We start from the raw sequence: 18,989 nt of genomic DNA, 5'->3' as shown, positions 1-18,989 counted from the left end.
GCCATCTATGTCAGTTGTAAGAGGTTTCTAGTGCAGATGTTGCAAATCAGCAGTTATATCAGCACAGACAAAACCCTTTGTGGACAGACTGTTCCTTCTTCTTCTAAGGCATGGTAAAAAATATCCCTGCTTGGCCCCTATGTACATGTGGAATTCAGATGTGCATTCTGGCATTTCCAGAATTGCTCAAGCTTGCACGCTGAGCAATGTGATGGGGAAGCTCAGTGGGAGAGCATCTGCTTTGCATGCAGAAGGTCCCAGGTTCAATCCCTGATAACATCTCCAGGTAGACTTATTGCAAATATTAGTATTGAAGCAACTGGATGCATAAGAAGGGGACTCCTTTTTAATAAAACATTGCCCAGACCCATTAGATATAATCCAAGCTTTACTTTCAGAACTTTCTTCAAGATAGAACAAACACATCAAAGATACGTCCTAATAATTCCATACAATATCTTGTGCATATCCGGCACAGGCTCAGCACCTTACAAGAAATAAAATAACTTCTAATCTGAGCTGGGAGAAAAGCAATGACAAACCTAGACAGCATCTTAAAAAGCAGAGACATCACCTTGCCAACAAAGGTCCGTATAGTTAATGCTATGGTTTTCCCAATAGTGATGTATGGAAGTGAGAGCTGGACCATAAAGAAGGCTGATTGGCAAAGAACTGATGCTTTTGAATTATGGTGCTGGAGGAGACTCTTGAGAGTCCCATGGACCGCAAGAAGATCAAACCGATCCATTCTTAAGGAAATCAGCTCTGAGTGCTCACTGGAAGGACAGATCCTGAAGCTGAGGCTCCAATACTTTGTTTTTGTTTTGTTTTTTATTAAATATTTATTAGTATTTTCAAGAAACACACAACAAACAAGAACAAGAAATAAACAGAACAAAAAAAACACAAAAGTACATAATATTCAAAACTAAACAACAAAAAATAGAAAAAACACATAAAGTTTCTGATACTTATTATTCTTAACCTTATTTCTCAGACCTCCTCACACCTCCCCTTCTTGTATTCCAATTTAAATTGTCAGTTCAGCAAGTCCTTAACTTATTTCTTTACCTTAACTTAAACATTTGTTCTAACATACTATTGTTTTACTTTACTTCTTTTTTCCATTTCCTCAATTTATTTTTAACAGTCTTATTTTCAATTAATTTAAAAAGAAAAAACCAATTTTACCTTATTAAAATCACACATCAATACTTATACCTCATTAATTATTCTTAAACCTTTTTCCTAAAGTCAACCGAAATTTCCCTTCCACGATTTACCCAATTTCCTTACCACTAACAAAATATAAAAAGCAAATTATCCTTATGTACCCTTTGGATTCCCAACCTCCACCCACCCTTTTCCCGGTTCCAGTCCCCAACCAATATCCATCAGTCTTTATGTTATTTATTTAGCCTGGAGATCTCACGTCCGAGGCCCTTATATCTCTCTCAGTTCCTTTCTGCCGGTCTCTTTGATGGTCCTTGATGTTAAGCCCCAAGTCTCGGAGGGGCTCCGGCCCAACAGAATCCATGTTGCTTCCAGCCAGTCCTCCATACTTAAAAGCAAAGCCTATGGGGTGCTCCAACTCTTGTTTCAAATTTCTTACAGATCTAAATGTCCCCAAAGCTCCAGCTTTCACCTTCAACAAATTTGTAATCCTCAGGTCTTCAGATCTCCTCCAGAGGAGATCTCTCCATTTTCCAGACTCCCATTCAGACCAGGCTTTCCACATCCAATTTTTATTGTCCTTTTTTATCATCATGTCAGGCCTCATATTGTAACTCTCCTTTGACTCCTGCAAATCTCCTGCTCCTCCTTCATTTTCTTCAAAAACAACACATTGCTCCATCGTATCTACACTTTCAGTTTCATTTATTTGTTCAGTTGAATAGGCTTCCTGTTTCAAGTCCTTATCAGGCTCAAAACTGTTGTTTACTGTCCAGTATAGTAGTGATACCTTTGTAGACAAAGCATTGTATTCATCTTTCAAGTTTCCCAAGAGAACGAGTGCTCTGTCCAATTCTGCTTGGAATTTACATACTCCAGTCATTTTTGTAATGTAGTGTCCCTATTACCCCTCTAGGGGGGTTTTAGTTCCTTAATGTTCCTTTCAGCTCAAAACCAAAAGTCCAGTTATTTTGTATCAGCCCTCCTTGTTTTCAACAAAGTTGTACCAAATAAACCAGCAGAAACAGCAGAAACAATGTTCTCTTTTTCCAGCTGACAACTAGCTGACTAACAGCTCACTTGACAGCTGTCAAAATCTTCCATGCAACAGGCTTTCTCATAGGACGTTCCCGGGTCTCGGGGGGGGTGAAATTTCAGCTCCCCAAATTCTTTTTGTCCTCCAGTAAATCTTCTTATAGTGTCAAAACCGTGAAGTCAGGATCTTTTCATTAAAAAACAAGAAACAGATTCTCTCGACCTTAGCTGCCCAGTCCTTTGCTTTAAATTGTTTACAAAGAGGGGGGGGTGACTTCCTTTTTAGCCCCTTCCCGCTCGTTCCAAATCCAAAATTAAATTTTTAAGGTTCCAATCTCCGTATTACTCACGGGTTTATATTTTAGAGTCCAGTCGGTCTTGGAAGAAGTTGGCGCTCTCTGTCAATGGCTTGCGGCTTCACTCCGTAGGCGAGGGAGTACTCTCAGCACCACGCCTCACCCTACCTCCGTTCCGAAGCCTTTAAAAAGGCTCCGTCGCGGATTGGGGGGGCGCAAATGGTGCCCACCGAGTCTCTATGTTCACAGGCATCCGCGCCTGTGATTTTAAGGGTCTCCGCTTCACCGCAGCGGCCAGACCCAGACGCTACGGAGCCGATTCCCTCCGGAGCTCGGAGGGAATCCGCCATTAAACAATGGCGCCAACCCGGAAGTCCGAGGCTCCAATACTTTGGCCACCTCATGAGAAGAGAAGACTCCCTGGAAAAGACCCTGATGTTGGGAAAGATGGAGGGCACAAGGAGAAGGGGACGACAGAGGACGAGATGGTTGGATAGTGTTCTCGAAGCTACCAGCATGCATTTGATCAAACTGTGGGAGGCAGTGGAAGACAGGAGTGCCTGGTGTGCTCTGATCCTAAACGACTAAACAACAACAACAAAATCTGAGCTGATGAACATAGCTCTCTCTCTCTCTCTCTCTCTCTCTCTCTCTCTCTCTCTCTCTCTCTCTCCCTCTCTCCATTAGCCTGCATCCCAGCCCCAAGGTTATACAGCTCCTGGAGAGACATCTTACTCTCATTCTGGCTGGGAACAAAAGGCTCCAGCCACTACCTTTCCAAGATGGTGAATTTCCAATTCAACATCTTCATCACATGTTCAAACATTCAGTATCAGAGCAGATAACGTTCACAGTTAATTATCGACTCGTTAGAGCTCAGAGAGCTCTCAATATGCTGCCATGGAAAAACCCCAATGTTAGCAATGCTTAGACGTTATGCATTTCAATGTCAATTAAACAATTATACTGAACAGGGCTGAGAAAAGGCTCCTGTCTGAAACCCTAAGGAGCAGCTGCCAGTCAGTGCAGACAATATGGAACTAGGCGGACCAATGATCTGACTTAGTATAAGGCAGCTTCCTTTGTTTCTGTGTTCCTGAAGTGCAGTCCTTAGCAGAGTGCAGCTATAGGGGTCATTTATTTAGTAACCCTGCTACTTCTTAAGTAGTGTTGTAAACAATAAAAATCTTCCCTTTTTCCCTTATGGGGTATCCAAGAGCCCATATAGAGTCCTTACGTGGGTTCCCTATTGACAGGAGAAAATAACAGAGGCCAGCCAGAGAATATTGAGAAGCAAAGCAGCTAGTAAGCCTGATCTGTTGCAACAGGGTGCTCCCCTCACACGCAGGAAAGGAGGAGGACCCAGAACCAAGGTGTGCCTGCCCTTATATAGACATTTTAAATTCCCTGCCCTGGAGCTCAAGACCACCCCTCCATACATCATACATATATCACAGAAGGGGTGTAACCCAAGACCACCCCCCACAAACATCATACCTACATCACAGAAAAGGCGGTCTACAACAGAAATTTGAGTGTTGTTGTTTTTCCTGTCTGCCAGGTTATCCGATAATGCCTTATCTGATTGTCTCTCCTGGTAGTCTTTTCCTGGTAGTCTGTCACCCTTTGAAATGGTGATTACTAAATTCCTGTAACAAGGAAGGTTTTTTTCACCTCCTCCCTCCTTGCAGAGAAACATTTGGTCAGCTTGGGAGTCAAAATGGTTTCAGGACTGTCTTCCTGTGCTGCTTCAGACATGTGGTTTATATATTTATGTACGTGTTTGCTTGATACATTTATGGACATTTATTATATATCTAAGACCTTAAAATTCTCATTACAGTACCCTTTAACAGGTCAGCACGTAGAGGTTAAGCAGGTACAGCTTTTCCTGGCACAGAGATAGTGACAAAACGTGTCACTAAATTTCTGCGCACCAGGCTGCTATAAATGGGGCAGGGGCAATGGAACATTGGCAACCCATAACCCTTCAGATGTTGCTGGACTCCAACTCCCGTCATCCCCCACCCTTGGCCATGCTTTCTGGAGCTGATGGGAGTTGGATTCCAACAATATCTGGAGGGCCACAGGTTCTCTACGTGTATCCTAGGCACAATCCTTTTTTAACCCTTCCTTGGGGGAGGGCCTAATTGTCCATAAAGAGCTTTCTGAGTCCTCCGTGAATACTTTTCATATAGCTATAGCTATAGATGGATGCCTCTTAGAATGAAGCTCTTTAAACAAATGATGCTGATTCCTCTTGGGAATCACTTAGGGAAGTGCTTGGCTTAGTAGCACCTGGATATAAGGCCACAGGGAATAAAACGAGGTGCTTTCCTGCTGTAGCAATTGGGTCTAGAAATATGTAAGACTTGAAATGAAAGCCGAGAATGTCTCCAAATTAAATCACCTCCTTCATAGAACACAGTAGACAGATATAATTAATATTTTCCTTATGTTTGCTATAGCTCATTAATTATCTGTAAGTGTTCCCAGGCTTAGATTTGAAAATGAATTCTTGTTCTATTTAAATTTGTTAAGCTTCCAAGAATGATAACTTCTAATCTTCTCTTGCAATGCAAGAGAACGCTGGGTCGTTACGGAGGGGAAATGGCCTGTGCTGCAGCCAGGTGCCGGAGTTCTTGCAGGAATTTTATAAGGCAGTGTGAAAGTGCTTTATCCCCACGGGGCTGAGGGATGAGAGCAGAGCATGTTCAGTGACCTTCTCTCTAACGCTATTTCCCTGTTTTGTTTCCAGTGTCCTTGTTCTGAGAGTTATGCTGTAATATCGCTTTAAAAAATATGACTTGCTAGTCAGTTCAGGCACAGGAACTTTGGCTGCTTTGATTAACCAAATCCTTATTAAATCTCTTAGTAAGTGGAAGCAACACTTGGTGTTTGGAAGGCAGGCATAGAACCCCACCCAGCCCACTGCTGCCTTGTAGTATCTGCACATCCAGTTGCTGGTAAAAGCACAGTCACAGAGGTCATCTGTAAGGCTGGCAATCTTAGTTTTATATCTGCTGGATGTGAAACTTTGCCACCGGATTGGTATATTTTAATGATTAACACGTTCCAGTAAACAGTATTAAGGAAGATACTTAAACCCCATGTTTCCCATGTCCCTAATGCTGCAGTTAGGCCATTTTAGACCCTGGACTTAATGATTTTATGGAGCCTTTAGATGGTTGTATGCATCACTTCTGTTGTGAAGGACACAATTGAAATATCTCTTCTTTCCCCCACCATCACCCCAGCTGCTTTACAGCGGTTTCCACATTCCTGTTATACTAGAGCTAAACAAAAAACCAGCAAGAACAGTCTGCCAAGTTTTGAAATGGAAGAGAAACACTCTTGAGTATGTGCAGTTTGAGATTTTAAGCTCACTTAAATCATAGCACCACCATGACCTACAAGAATAAAATGGAGTTTGCTTCTGCTGCCCAGATGCTAAGCACATTAACTTGTAATGAGCAACAGTTTGTTGTAGAAAGGAATAATATATTTTAAAGTTTGTGTGTGTGTGTGTGTGTGTGTGTGTGTGTGTGTGTGTGTAAAATAACCATGTCTGCCACCTTGAACCCCTTGGAGAAGAAGGTGGGTGTAGATGCAATTAATCATCACCAACGTCTCTTTTCCTCCAAACCTGAGAACATTTTTACAGTGGTCTGTGGGGAAGTTTAGGTAGCTTCTCATGTGCATGGCAGATATGTGTAAGATGATAGCTAAGTTTGTGCTGAGGACAATTTGTTCCCAGAAAACAAACTGTGAGAAAGGTTTGTCGGACCAGAAGTGTAGCAAGCTGGATTATGAGGAGAGAAGAGCTACAGAATCTCCTACACACACTTTGGGGGGGGGAGTGTTTTGCAGCTGTAAGCTGAGATCCTTTGAGTATAGCAGCACTTCACTTACAAATGTTGAATCTGAATTATCCAAATGTACAAGGCCAAAAGCTTTCAAACTCATCTCTTTCCACACACCCACTTTTGTAACACACAATGATTTTGTAATCTTTTATGCTTTGTGTACTGAGATTCCCTCATCTTTCTGTAACTTCCCAGAGATCTCAGCCCTTGATGTGGCTTCTTTGCCTTTAAAAACAGTTGCTTCCAAACTCCGCAGCTCTCTCAAAAAGCTCAAAGTGATATTAGATCCAGGTGGGAAATGCCACCTCATGAGAAGAGAAGACTCCCTGGAAAAGACCCTGATGTTGGGAAAGGAGAAGGGGACGACAGAGGATGAGATGGTTGGATAGTGTTCTCGAAGCTACCAGCATGAGTTTGACCAAACCGCGAGAGGCAGTGGAAGACAGGAGTGCCTGGCGTGCTCTGGTCCATGGGGTCACAAAGAGTCGGACACGACTAAACAACTAAACAACAACAACATGGAGCATGTGTGCTCCTGGCTTAAGAGACACCAGTGAAGAGGACCTGTAGTGGCTTAATGTGGGGTGCTGTCGAGTTACGCTGGAATTCTTACTGTTATTACTGGAAATAAAGCTATACCATTGCCCTCACCTTAACTCCAAATATTCTTTGTCCAAACACAGTTTCTTAGAGACATGAATTTTATTGTCTGTAGCATAATGATGTGCCTTGAAGTATTTAATGAACTACCCTCGGCCAGGTGTATGGATTGTGAGAACAGGACACATTGTGTTTATCAAATGTTTTACTTCTCTGTGCTGCACAATCTTTTTTCTTCTTTTTTTTTTGAAACAGACGCAAAAGGAATTTGTGATACGGCATGAGGACCTTCATTCAAAATTGTCACGGTGTGTGCCCAAGTCCACAAATAGCTCTTTGGATCTTGGTCTATGGGCTCTGATTTTTCACCCTCTTTCAAAGGTGCTTCCAGATAGACAACTGCTGTTAGCCAATCATGGTTCTTCTGCACTTAAGTACAAGGAGAACTCCAATAATTCAGGGGATGTACCATGATTGACTGATTGATTGATTGATTGATTGATTGATGTTTGCATCTTACTATGTTCAGTCCGCACAGTGGGTGCAACATAGCCATGTGGGCAGAGTTTGTCCCCTCTCTTTTCCACCACCATTCATGGTGAGTTTAATTTGGAAGCCACTGCTTTAGTTAATTCTTCAAAAGGATGTGGGAAAGGCGGCCTCATTTGCAACTGAAAAATTGTGTCACTTTTGTGTTGTCCTGTAACCCTGGTGGGCTTTCCATCCCCTCCCCTTTTCCTGACATTTGATGTGACTGCTTAAATTCATTGTTTCCTGAAGCTGTTTCCTCCTTCCTGCTCTCAGTGCCATTTCAGCACTCTGTTTTGAACGTTACCGTTTTTAAAATTATTATAAATGCATATTTATATGACAGTATTTAATTATTTGCATGGTGTCCCTAAAGCGAACATGTGTGATTTTTATAAAAGAGTTTCTGCAGCGCGGGGAAAGAGCATTGTGGGGTTTATCCAATCTCTTCCCAGTGCTGACTTTTGAAAGGGGAGTAAGGCTAAGCAGGGGAGCTTATGGAAGAACTGGAATGGATTTTTAAAAATGTAGCATATGAGTTGCTTATGTGTAATTGGGGTGGAAGACAGGAGATTTGCTCCATCATGAGCTCTCCCCAAACACCCTCCATGCTCCAGAGGATGGAGAAAGGTGCTTTGGTTCCCTCTGAGCTCCCTGATTCAGGCGAGGCTGGGAAGCACTTGACTGGTGCTGAGCTATTTCGATCAAGGAGCCGGGGAGTCGGGTGGGGGACTTGATGCATAGCAACAGTAGGCTGTGAAGGAGCCTGCAAAGCAGCGAACACGCTCCATGCTTTCCAAGATTCTCCACAGCAAAGCTCCCCTCGCATTTATCTCCTCCGAGAAAGGATTTGAAAATCTCTCACAAGTCATCCTTCCCACCTTCCCATCCACGTACCCACCCAGCTTTAGGCAGGTCAGTATCTCCCCTTTAGCTATTCATTTCCTTGTGCATTTTTATAAGGTTTTTTTTATGAATAGTAGACTTGGAAGGGGCCCAAGAGTCATCTAGTCCAACCCCCAGCAATACAGGAATCTAAGCAGTCCTTTCTTCCCATCTTGGCTTCCCTAAACAGGTGTGACCATATGGCCCATACTCTGACACACCACCGTACACAGCTGAACCAGGCCGCTTAAAGAAGACTGAAGAACAGTGTAAAAGGCTACCCACACATAACCTATGGTGATTGCACTGCTCTTCCAGTTTTAACAAAAAGCCAGATTTTCTGCAGTGTGATAAAGGATGGAAGAAACACATTGAAAATGTAGGATGATTATTATTATTCCATGCTGATTTTATGTAGATACCCTGGGATACTGCCAGACGAACTGGTTTTTGAGCATTCATCCTGAGTTGTTTGCACAAAGCTTCCACTGATGTTTGCACAAAGCTTGTGTTGTGGTAATGTCTGCAGTTTATTGAGTATTCACTCTGATTTGTTTGCATGGAAGTTATGTGACATCTGCTGTTTATTGAGTCTTCAATTCTGATTTGTGTGGAAGATGCATCACTTCCTAATAGTCCATACTTTATACAGCGTGGGTGGCGCTGTGGTCTAAACCACTGAGCCTCTTGGGCTTGCTGATCAGAAAGGTTAGCGGTTCGAATCCCTGTGACAGGGTGAGCTCCCGTTGTTCTGTCCCAGCTCCTGCCAACCTAGCAGTTTGAAAGCACATCAGTGCAAGTAGATAAATAAGTACTGCTGCAGCGGGAAGGTAAATGGTATTTCCGTGCACTCTGATTTCTGTCACGGTGTTCCGTTGCACCAGAAGCAGTTTAGTCATGCTGGCAAAAATGACCCAGAAAGCTGTCTGTGGACAAACACCATCTCCCTCGGCCTCAAAGCGAGATGAGCGCCGCAACCCCATAGTCACCTTCGACTAGACTTAATCATCCTTTACCCTTTTTTAAACATTTTTTTCCTTTCCACAGAAAAATCTGATTGGTGGGAGCGGGGTTCCTGTGCAAGAGCAGTTTAATGCACCTTAACTTCCCCTCTCGGGAGCCATTGGCCACCATTGCCATTCTAAGAGAATGAGGGCAGTGTTCATGGTGCATTCTGGCCCCTCTTTGGCCTTATCTTTGCTGAAATTGTCTAATCTTCTTTTCAAACCATCCAAGCCAACGGCCATCACAGCATCTTGTAGGAGCAGGTTCCAAAGTTTAACTTTGTGTTGTGTGAAGAAGTACTTTCTTTTGTCCTGAACCTTCCAACTTTCAGCCTCATGGGATTGCCCCGTTCTAGTATTATGAGAGAAGCCTAGCCATTTTCTAAGCACCATGCACAATGTTATACACCTCCATCATGTATAAAAGGCCCTTAAAATATGCTGAAGTCTTTATGTCTTGTGCATGCCATCTTAATGAAACTAGTTTAGACAGCCACCCTTTCATCATGTTGTGTACTTTCACAATTCTTCAGTAATGTTCTGTGTAAGGGTGATCTCTATTGCTCTTTGCTAAGAGAAGGGACGTTCCTCAGGGAGTTTTCTGGTGGTGTTACTGTTTGTCATATATGCATAATAAAGGTGTAATATTACTGTTATTCTTAGAAAACTCTTCCTAGCCTTTAACTCCCCGCCAAGGGGTTTCTGTGCTCACAATTCAATTTGAAACTTTCCTGGTACTAAAACAAAGAAAAATATTCACAAACAGAATCCCAAACACATACTTATATATACTTCTGGAGCCAGAGGGTGAAGTAATACATCTTGTCTGTTCAAGAAAACTTATCAGCAGGACCAAAAGGACCCAAGGGCATATTCCTGAGAATTTTTATTTTTTTTAAGAAGAAGTAATTTCACCATAACTGCAGTGCTAGCAATTAAAATCCCATTTCAACTACCTGTCCCTATGGTATAGTGAGCAGCTTTGGCCATTTAGTGATCATCAGGCCTGGGTTGACCTCTCTGGTTCTGTCAATAATATTTCAGGAAGATGATGAGGATAAGGATGAGGATATTTCAAGAGTACAAAAGTTCTCCAGCCTGGGTTTTAATGAATTGTGAATTGTAACCTGCCGTGTTCCATGGAGCTCTTTTTTCAGACAGAAACATGAATTCAGACCAAGTGCTGTTTAGGCACATCTGTAATCATATAATGAATAGTAATCATTTGACTGCTGCCTACATGAAGGCAAAGAGAATGCTGTGTGTGGGAAGCCTGAACAGTTAAGAGTCTTTCACAACTTAACACTTTTCACTTCACTATTCATTGAGCGTACTGATGGAATAAGTCATAGATTTTCAAACGGTGGACCAGAACGCTTGGGGACAAGTCATGTGAGATATCTGCAGTGGGGCTGAGGGTGCTTTGACTTGGGGGCATGGGGGGGTCACTAATGCTGGAAGACAAACAGCATCTTGGGATTCCCCCTCTCACATGATCCTGAGTGGGAGCAAGTGAGCAGAGGCGGAGCTAGCTGCTCTGGCACCCGGAGTGGTGCACATGCTGTGTACCCGGGGGCAGGGCTAGCCACCCGTGGGGGCAGGACAAGTGTCCCAGGGAGGTGCTGCCCATGGTGAGCAGCCCGGGGTTGGGGGGTGGATGTCACCTACCCACCCAGGGATGACACCTGGGGTGGACCGCACCCCCTTTCTCCGCCAGTGCATGTGAGCAACAGCTGGAGGAAGGCGTTGTTGCTCACATGCTAATCCAAACCATTTCCTCAGCTGCTGGATTAATCCTATAGGCAGTAGGAATGGATGAATCTGGATAATTTGGTTTTTCTCAGTTTTCCTCAGTTTTCCAATCTTAAGTTCAGTTCTCCACATTTCCACGTAACTTTGTGATTTATTGATTTTTAAGTTTCTGTGAAAAGTAATCAGCATTTTAATGCAAATTTCTCCTGACACACATTTTTGTGTGCAGTTTTGCCTAATGTACACATTTTTTCAAAATGACCCCCCCAAAAAACAATATATTTTTGCATTTTCCTTTTTTACAAATACTTGCATTTATAAGGACACTTTATCCCAGTATATCCATCTTCATATCTGGCTAAAGAACTGTTTTGCAAAAATTCGAGAAGTGTACATTTTGAAGGATGGCTATGCTTCAGTTCTAGTATTATTTCAGAAAGTGTGAATTAGGTAGGTTCACCTTTAAATGCAAACTGAACCAAATTTCTTCCCCATCCCTAGTGGGTTGTGCCACTGGGTTAATATGGTTGCCCCCCTGCAAAAATAATGATCCTTAACATCTATTCATTCTGAACCAGTTTTCTCATGTGCAAAAGTAAGGTACATGTTACTACACAAAAGACTCACTACTACACATTAATCCAACAAAAATACAGTTGGCAATGCAGTGAAGGAGTTTGAAAAGTAGAGAACGGTTAGATGTGTGTGGAATGTGACTTCAACTAACCAGGGGCATATTGGAATATAAGTAGCAATGTGTTGGGGAAACTCCTGGATGCCAAGATCCAAGTTTGGGTGAAGTACTCCCTGGTCAGAGAACCCCACCAGAGATTTAACATGGCAATAAAAAGGTAAAGGTAAAGGACCCCTGACAGTTAAGTCCAGTCATGAACGACTCTGGGGTTGCGGTGCTCATCTCGCTTTACTGGCCGAGGGAGCCGACGTTTGTCCGCAGACAGTTTTTCCGGGTCATGTGGCCAGCATTAATAAGCTGCTTCTAGCAAAACCAGAGCAGTGCACGGAAACACCATTTACCTTCCTGCCGCAGCGGTATCTATTTATCTACTTGCACCTTTTGGTGCGCTTTCGAACTGCTAGGTTGGCAGGAGCTGGGACCAAGCAACAGGAACTCACCCCGTCGCAGGGATTCGAACCGCCAACCTTCCAATCAGCAAGCCCTAGGCTCAGTGGTTTAGACCACAGCACCACCCGCGTCCCTACAAGCAGCTAATAAAAGTGTGGAATTATAGGCCATAAAACCTTAAAATGGGCCCTTTCCAGTGAATTGCTAAGTACCCCACTTGCTAAGTTTTCCACTTCCCCTCACACACAGATAGACCACACATTTGGTAAGTTATAAAAATGGTTTACTTACAAACTCTCCCAAGGTCCGATTCATCTGCTTTTCTGCACAGCAGTTATAAAAAGTTGCACAGGCAGTAAAACGTAGCTTGGTTACAAAAGGTAAAAGTTCCTAAACTATTGGTATTGGAAAACGCTTTCAGTTTCAGACTCCATTCTTGTGGAGTGATAAACCTTTGTATTGCAAAGTTCCATGTTTTTCTGCCTCCTCCCCCCTTACTACAGTTATAAAGTTTCAACCAATCTTAATCTGGCCTGATTATTGCATAAATCCCATTTATGTTCAGCTGAGCTTTCTCCCAGGTCAGCAATCACACAAGGGATTGATTCCCAAGGAGTTATTTTAGGCGTGTAGCCACTAGGGGTGGGGGGACATTTTAAAAAATAATTTCTTTATTTATTACCAATTTTTGCAGGTAAAATTGCAAGGAAAAGCATAGTTAGCATTTTCCCCACTTTCCAATGGCCTCTGCTTGTTTTTAGGCTTTTAGTGTTATGAAATGGATATTTAAAATGCTTTTTATATTGCCTTGGATTTGGACTTGGATTAGATGTTATATATGTTGCGAACTGCTTTGTGAGGCATGGTTCTCAAAAGGCAGATTATAAATCCTATATATAAAGGAATGAAGGAGGAAAGGAAATTGTGAACAAACATCCCTACCAATTCTTTATTAAAATGTGCTCGGGCTATCTGAGTCTCGATAAAATTGCTTTGGGAGCAGGATCTGGGCTGATCAGTAAAACTCCAGTGTTAACTCTCTGTCTCAATACTTCAGAGCAGGGCCAATACGGTGATTCCTTTTGACTGCTAGAGGATATTGCCTCATGAAGATTCCTGAGCAGTGAGGAATATTGGCAGCTCTGTTCCAGGTGCTCCGCCCATCTGAAGTGAGGTGGATGGTGACCAGTGGTAGACCCACTTTCATAGTGAGACCCGAGGGCAGAACACCCTTCTCACTTTACTGCAGGGGTGCCAACTTGAAGAAAATATTGGGGGGAGCAGGTAAGCCCCATCCCACATAATTGATCACACACACACCATTTGAATGGCAATGCTCATCAACTGGGGGGGGGGCTCAAATATTTTATGGGAGGTGGTGAATGGACCTCATCCCATAGGAGCTGGTTCCTATGCTTTACTGGCACTGTTATTGTAAGTTCTAACATTTACCTTTTGTTACTTTTCTCTCTGGTTTCTAACTAATTATTTTTATTGCTTGCTCTGGTTTTTGTGCTTTTATCGACATCTTGCTCCTCTTTTGTTTTAACGAGTTACTTCCTGCCCTTCAGAAACTTCCCCAGAGTGGCTATTCCCATTCCACTTATATGCTTACATGTGCTGTTCTTGATTTTTATCATGTTCTTTGTTTGCTTCTCTTTTACTGTTATTGTACTGTTTTTGTTTTAATTGATATTTTACTCTTTGCGGCTGACTGCTTCCAAAACTGCTAAAAGTTGGGTATTGTTGCTTTTTAATTACAGTAAATAACGCCAGTGTGGAAAGGACCGGCAGAAAGGTTCTCATCTTTGTACAAATATTGCTTATGCATCAACCAAAAACAAGGGCAACCATAGAAGATCATCAGCTTCATGGTTGACACAATCCCCCAACCACGCTTTCCTCTTTCCATTGTGTAGCAGAGCTAATATTCAGGGTCTTTTGCCTTCCAATTCAGCTTCTCTATGTAGAATGAATGAGCCATTTTCTATTCCCAGCGATACCCAGGAAGCATATCTCTGCAACCTTCCCTGTTTGTCATGGAGAAAATAGGCAACAAGGTTTTCAGGTCGCAACAGCTTTGTTTAATCACGTTTGTGAATTCAATTTGGCCTGCGAGGCAGCTCAATTGCAAGGGACTTGTGCATCTTAGATCCACTTTGTCCATCTGGATGTGGATGCTCAGATCAATAAATCAGCCCATCTCTCCATTTCCTTGTGATTAGTGAGAGGAATGGCATTCACTGCTACAAATGCCAACAATTCCTAGAAGGAAACAAATAAAGAAAAGCAGTGACATTTGTCTTAATGCCAATCCAAGAGGAATCATGCATGAGTGGGTGAGCTTTGTGACTGGAAAGGCAGATCAGGCTGCAAGGACAAAGATGCTTTTTTTCCATGGAGAAAACTTAGCATTGACCATCATTTTCTTGTTGTTGTTGTTGTTGTTGTTGTTGTTGTTGTTGTTGTTGTTTAGTCGTTTAGTCGTGTCCGACTCTTCGTGACCCCATGGACCAGAGCACGCCAGGCACCTCTGTCCTCCACTACTTCCCGCAGTTTGGTCAAACTCATGCTGGTAACCTCGAAAACACTATCCAACCATCTCGTCCTCTGTCGCCCCCTTCTCCTTGTGCCCTCCATCTTTCCCAGCAACAGGGTCTTCTCCAGGGAATCTTCTCTTCTCATGAGGCGGCCAAAGTACTGGAGCCTCAGCTTCACGATCTGTCCTTCCAGTGAGCACTCAGGGCTGATTTCATTAAGAATGGATGCGTTTGATCTTCTTGCAGTCCATGGGACTCTCAAGAGTCTTCTCCAGCACCATAATTCAAAGGCATCAATTCTTCGGCGATCAGCCTTCTTTATGGTCCAGCTCTCACTTCCATACATCACTACTGGGAAAACCATGGCTTTAACTATACGGACCTTTGTTGGTAAGGTGACATCTCTACTTCTCAAGATGCTGTCTAGGCCTGTCATTGCCCTTCTCCCAAGAAGCAGGCGTCTTTTAATTTCGTGGCTGCTGTCACCATCTGCAGTGATCATGGAGCCCAAGAAAGTGAAATCTCTCACTGCCTCCATTTCTTCCCCTTCTATTTGCCAGGAGGTGATGGGACCAGTGGCCATGATCTTCGTTTTTTTGATATTGAGCTTCAGACCATATTTTGCGCTCTCCTCTTTCACCCTCATTAAAAGGTTCTTTAATTCCTCCTCACTTTCTGCCATCAAGGTTGTTCAATCAGTTGTTCCATATCCAGTTCTAACTGTAGCTTCTTGTCCCACATAGAGATTTCTCAGGAGACAGATGAGGTGATCAGGCACTCCCATTTCTTTAAGAACTTGCCATAGTTTGCTGTGGTCAACACAGTCAAAGGCTTTTGCATAGTCAATGAAGCAGAAGTAGATGTCTTTCTGGAACTCTCTAGCTTTCTCCATAATCCAGCGCATGTTTGCAATTTGGTCTCTGGTTCCTCTGCCTCTTCTAAATCCAGCTTGCACTTCTGGGAGTTCTCGATCCACATACTGCTTGAGCCTTCCTTGTAGAATTTTAAGCATAACCTTGCTAGCGTGTGAAATGAGTGCAATTGTGCAGTAGTTGGAGCATTCTTTGGCACTGCCCTTCTTTGGGATTGGGATGTAGACTGATCTTCTCCAATCTTCTGGCCACTGCTGAGTTTTCCAAATTTGCTGGCATATTGAGTGTAGCACCTTAACAGCATCATCTTTTAAAAGTTTAAATAGTTCAGCTGGAATACCATCACTTCCACTGGCCTTGTTATTTGCAGTGCTTTCTAAGGCCCATTTGACTTCACTCTCCAGGATGTCTGGCTCAAGGTCAGCAACCACACTACCTGGGGTGTACGAGACATCCATATCTTTCTGGTATAATTCCTCTGTGTATTCTTGCCACCTCTTCTTGATGTCTTCTGCTTCTGTTAGGTCCTTACCACTTTTGTCCTTTATTATGGTAATCTTTGTACGAAATGTTCCTTTCATATCTCCAATTATCTTGAACAGATCTCTGGTTCTTCCCATTCTGTTGTTTTCCTCTATTTGTTTGCATTGCTCGTTTAAGAAGGCCTTCTTGTCTCTCCTTGCTATTCTTTGGAAATCTGCATTCAATTTCCTGTATCTTTCACTATCTCCCTCGCATTTTGCTTGCCTTCTCTCCTCCGCTATTTGTAAGGCCTCGTTGGACAGCCGCTTTCTTGCATTTCCTTTTCATTGGGATGGTTTTAGTTGCTGCCTCCTGTACAATGTTACGAGCCTCCATCCATAGTTCTTCAGGCACTCTGTCCACCAAATCTAAATCCTTAAACCTGTTCGTCACTTCCACTGTGTATTCATAAGGGATTTGACTTAGATTGTATCTTACTGGCCCCGTGGTTTTTCCTACTTTCTTCAGTTTAAGCTTGAATTTTGCTATAAGGAGCTGATGATCTGAGCCACAGTCAGCTCCAGGTCTTGTTTTTGCTGACTGTATAGAGCTTCTCCATCTTTGGCTACAGAGAATATAATCAATCTGATTTCGATGCTGCCCATCTGGTGGTGTCCATGTGTAGAGTCGTCTCTTGTGTTGTTGGGAAAGCGTGTTTGTGATGACCAGCTTGTTCTCTTGACAGAACTCTATTAGCCTTTGCCCTGCTTCGTTTTGATCTCCAAGGCTAAACTTGCCAGTTGTTCCTTTTATCTCTTGCCTCCCTACTTTAGCATTCCAATCCCCTATAACTTCTATAAGGTGTTGTAAGTCTTCATAGAATTGGTCAATTTCAGTTTCTTCAGCACCAGTAGTTGGTGCATAAACTTGGATTACTGTGATGTTAAAAGGTCTGCCTTGGATTCGTATCGAGATCGTTCTATCATTTTTGAGATTGCATCCCAGTACAGCTTTCGCCACTCTTTTGTTGACTATGAGGGCCACTCCATTTCTTTTACGGGTTTCTTGCCCACAGTAGTAGATGTGATGGTCATCCGAACTGAATTCGTCCATTCCCATCCATTTTAGTTCACTGATGCCCAGGATGTCAATATTTATTCTTGCCATCTCATTTTTGACCACCTCCAACTTACCCAGGTTCATGGTTCTTACATTCCAGGTTCCTATGCAATATTTTTCTTTACAGCATTGGACTTTCCTTTCACTTCCAGGCATATCCACAACTGAGCGTCCTTTCGGCTTTGGCCCAGCCGCTTCATCAGCTCTGGATCTACTTGTACTTGCCCTCCGCTCTTCCCCAGTAGCATGTTGGACGCCTTCCGACCTGAGGGGCTCATCTTCCAGCGTCATAACTTTTATATGCCTGTTGTCTTTGTCCATGGAGTTTTCTTGGCAAGGATACTGGAGTGGCTTGCCGGTTCCTCCTCCAGGTGGATCACGTTTGGTCGAAACTCTCCACTATGACCTGTTCATCTTGTGTGCCCTGCTCGGCGTAGTTCATAGCTTCTCTGAGTTCTTCAAGCCCCTTCGCCACGGCAAGGCAGTGATCCATGAAGGGGACCATCATTTTCAGTAACAGACAATGACAAAATATTTCACTCCATTAATGGATACTTTGTTATTTTACCATAACAGATCTTTTACTTTTTTAAAAATGTATTTGGCATGGTCCCTTTGGTGATGTATTTCAAGGGGAAAGTTGGGTCTTCAACCAATTTTTGGCTGCACAAGCTGCTATTCAGACATGTAAAACTAGACAAGATGTCAGATCAATGACCCACCATTGTTTGTTTTAAAGCTTTAAAAAGTCTGTGATTCATCCCAGATCAGAGTCAGGGCCACAGTGCTGTGAGGTGTGGGGAGGGATGTTACAATTTTCTCCAGGTCCCCTCAAATTTTCCCTGCCTCACAGGAGAAAATACACAGATAAATGCATGTTCAGCCACAGGACAAATATCTGCTTTGGAGGAAAGGGATTCTTTATTAAAAGGTGAAAGATTTATATGATCTGAAGAGAAACCAGAGTATGGAGGAAGGGGATTCTTGATTTAGAAAGCAGCATGGGGTTAACCACCCCACTTAAGTACATAAAAAAACTCCTGTTGGATCACACCAAAGATTTATTTATAATCCAACTTCCTGTCTCCCACAGTGGCCAACCAGATACCTATGGGAAGCCCACAAGCAAGACATGATGGCAAAACCTCTCTCCCACTGTTGTTGCCCAGTGACTGGGATTCAGAAGCATTGCTCTGATCCTGGGGGTAGAATAGACACAATGACTAGTAGCCACAGTGTGATGTCTGGGTCCTCCACACCTGCTTTTAAACTTTAAAAAAAAAAAACTGTGGGAGACCCACTTACGAATCTCCTACCATCAAATTTAGGTTCACCCTTGGAAATGTCAGGTTCTGAGATAGGACTTTTCTTTCTTTCTTAGGACTGTCTGAGGGTTGACTTCATAAACTTGAATACCTGATCTGGGTGATGTATTTCTGATCTATTGACGACTGTATAATGCCTTTATTTTTTGCCTAAATGTTCCCAACTAAACTACATTAAAGGGAATTTCACCACAACCATACTGCTCAGAAATGACTGTGCAGAACAGTTTTGGAAAAAGATTTTGTGTAAGTCAATTTCTGTAACTTACTGTACTTGCAACCCATGAGCTTGTGTCATCACTGCTCTAGAATGTGATGTTTCCCTCAATGTCTTCCTACCATTTATTTTTATTTTGACTCTAAGCCACCCTCAGTCTTTCTTGAAATACATAATTGTGTTGTGTGTATGTGTGGCAGTTTAGAGAATCTCCAACCCTTTACTATGCTG

The sequence above is a fragment of the Podarcis raffonei genome, chromosome 6 (genome assembly GCF_027172205.1).
Source record: "Podarcis raffonei isolate rPodRaf1 chromosome 6, rPodRaf1.pri, whole genome shotgun sequence".
NCBI lineage: Eukaryota > Metazoa > Chordata > Lepidosauria > Squamata > Lacertidae > Podarcis > Podarcis raffonei.
Note: the sequence above shows the minus strand (reverse complement) of the source record.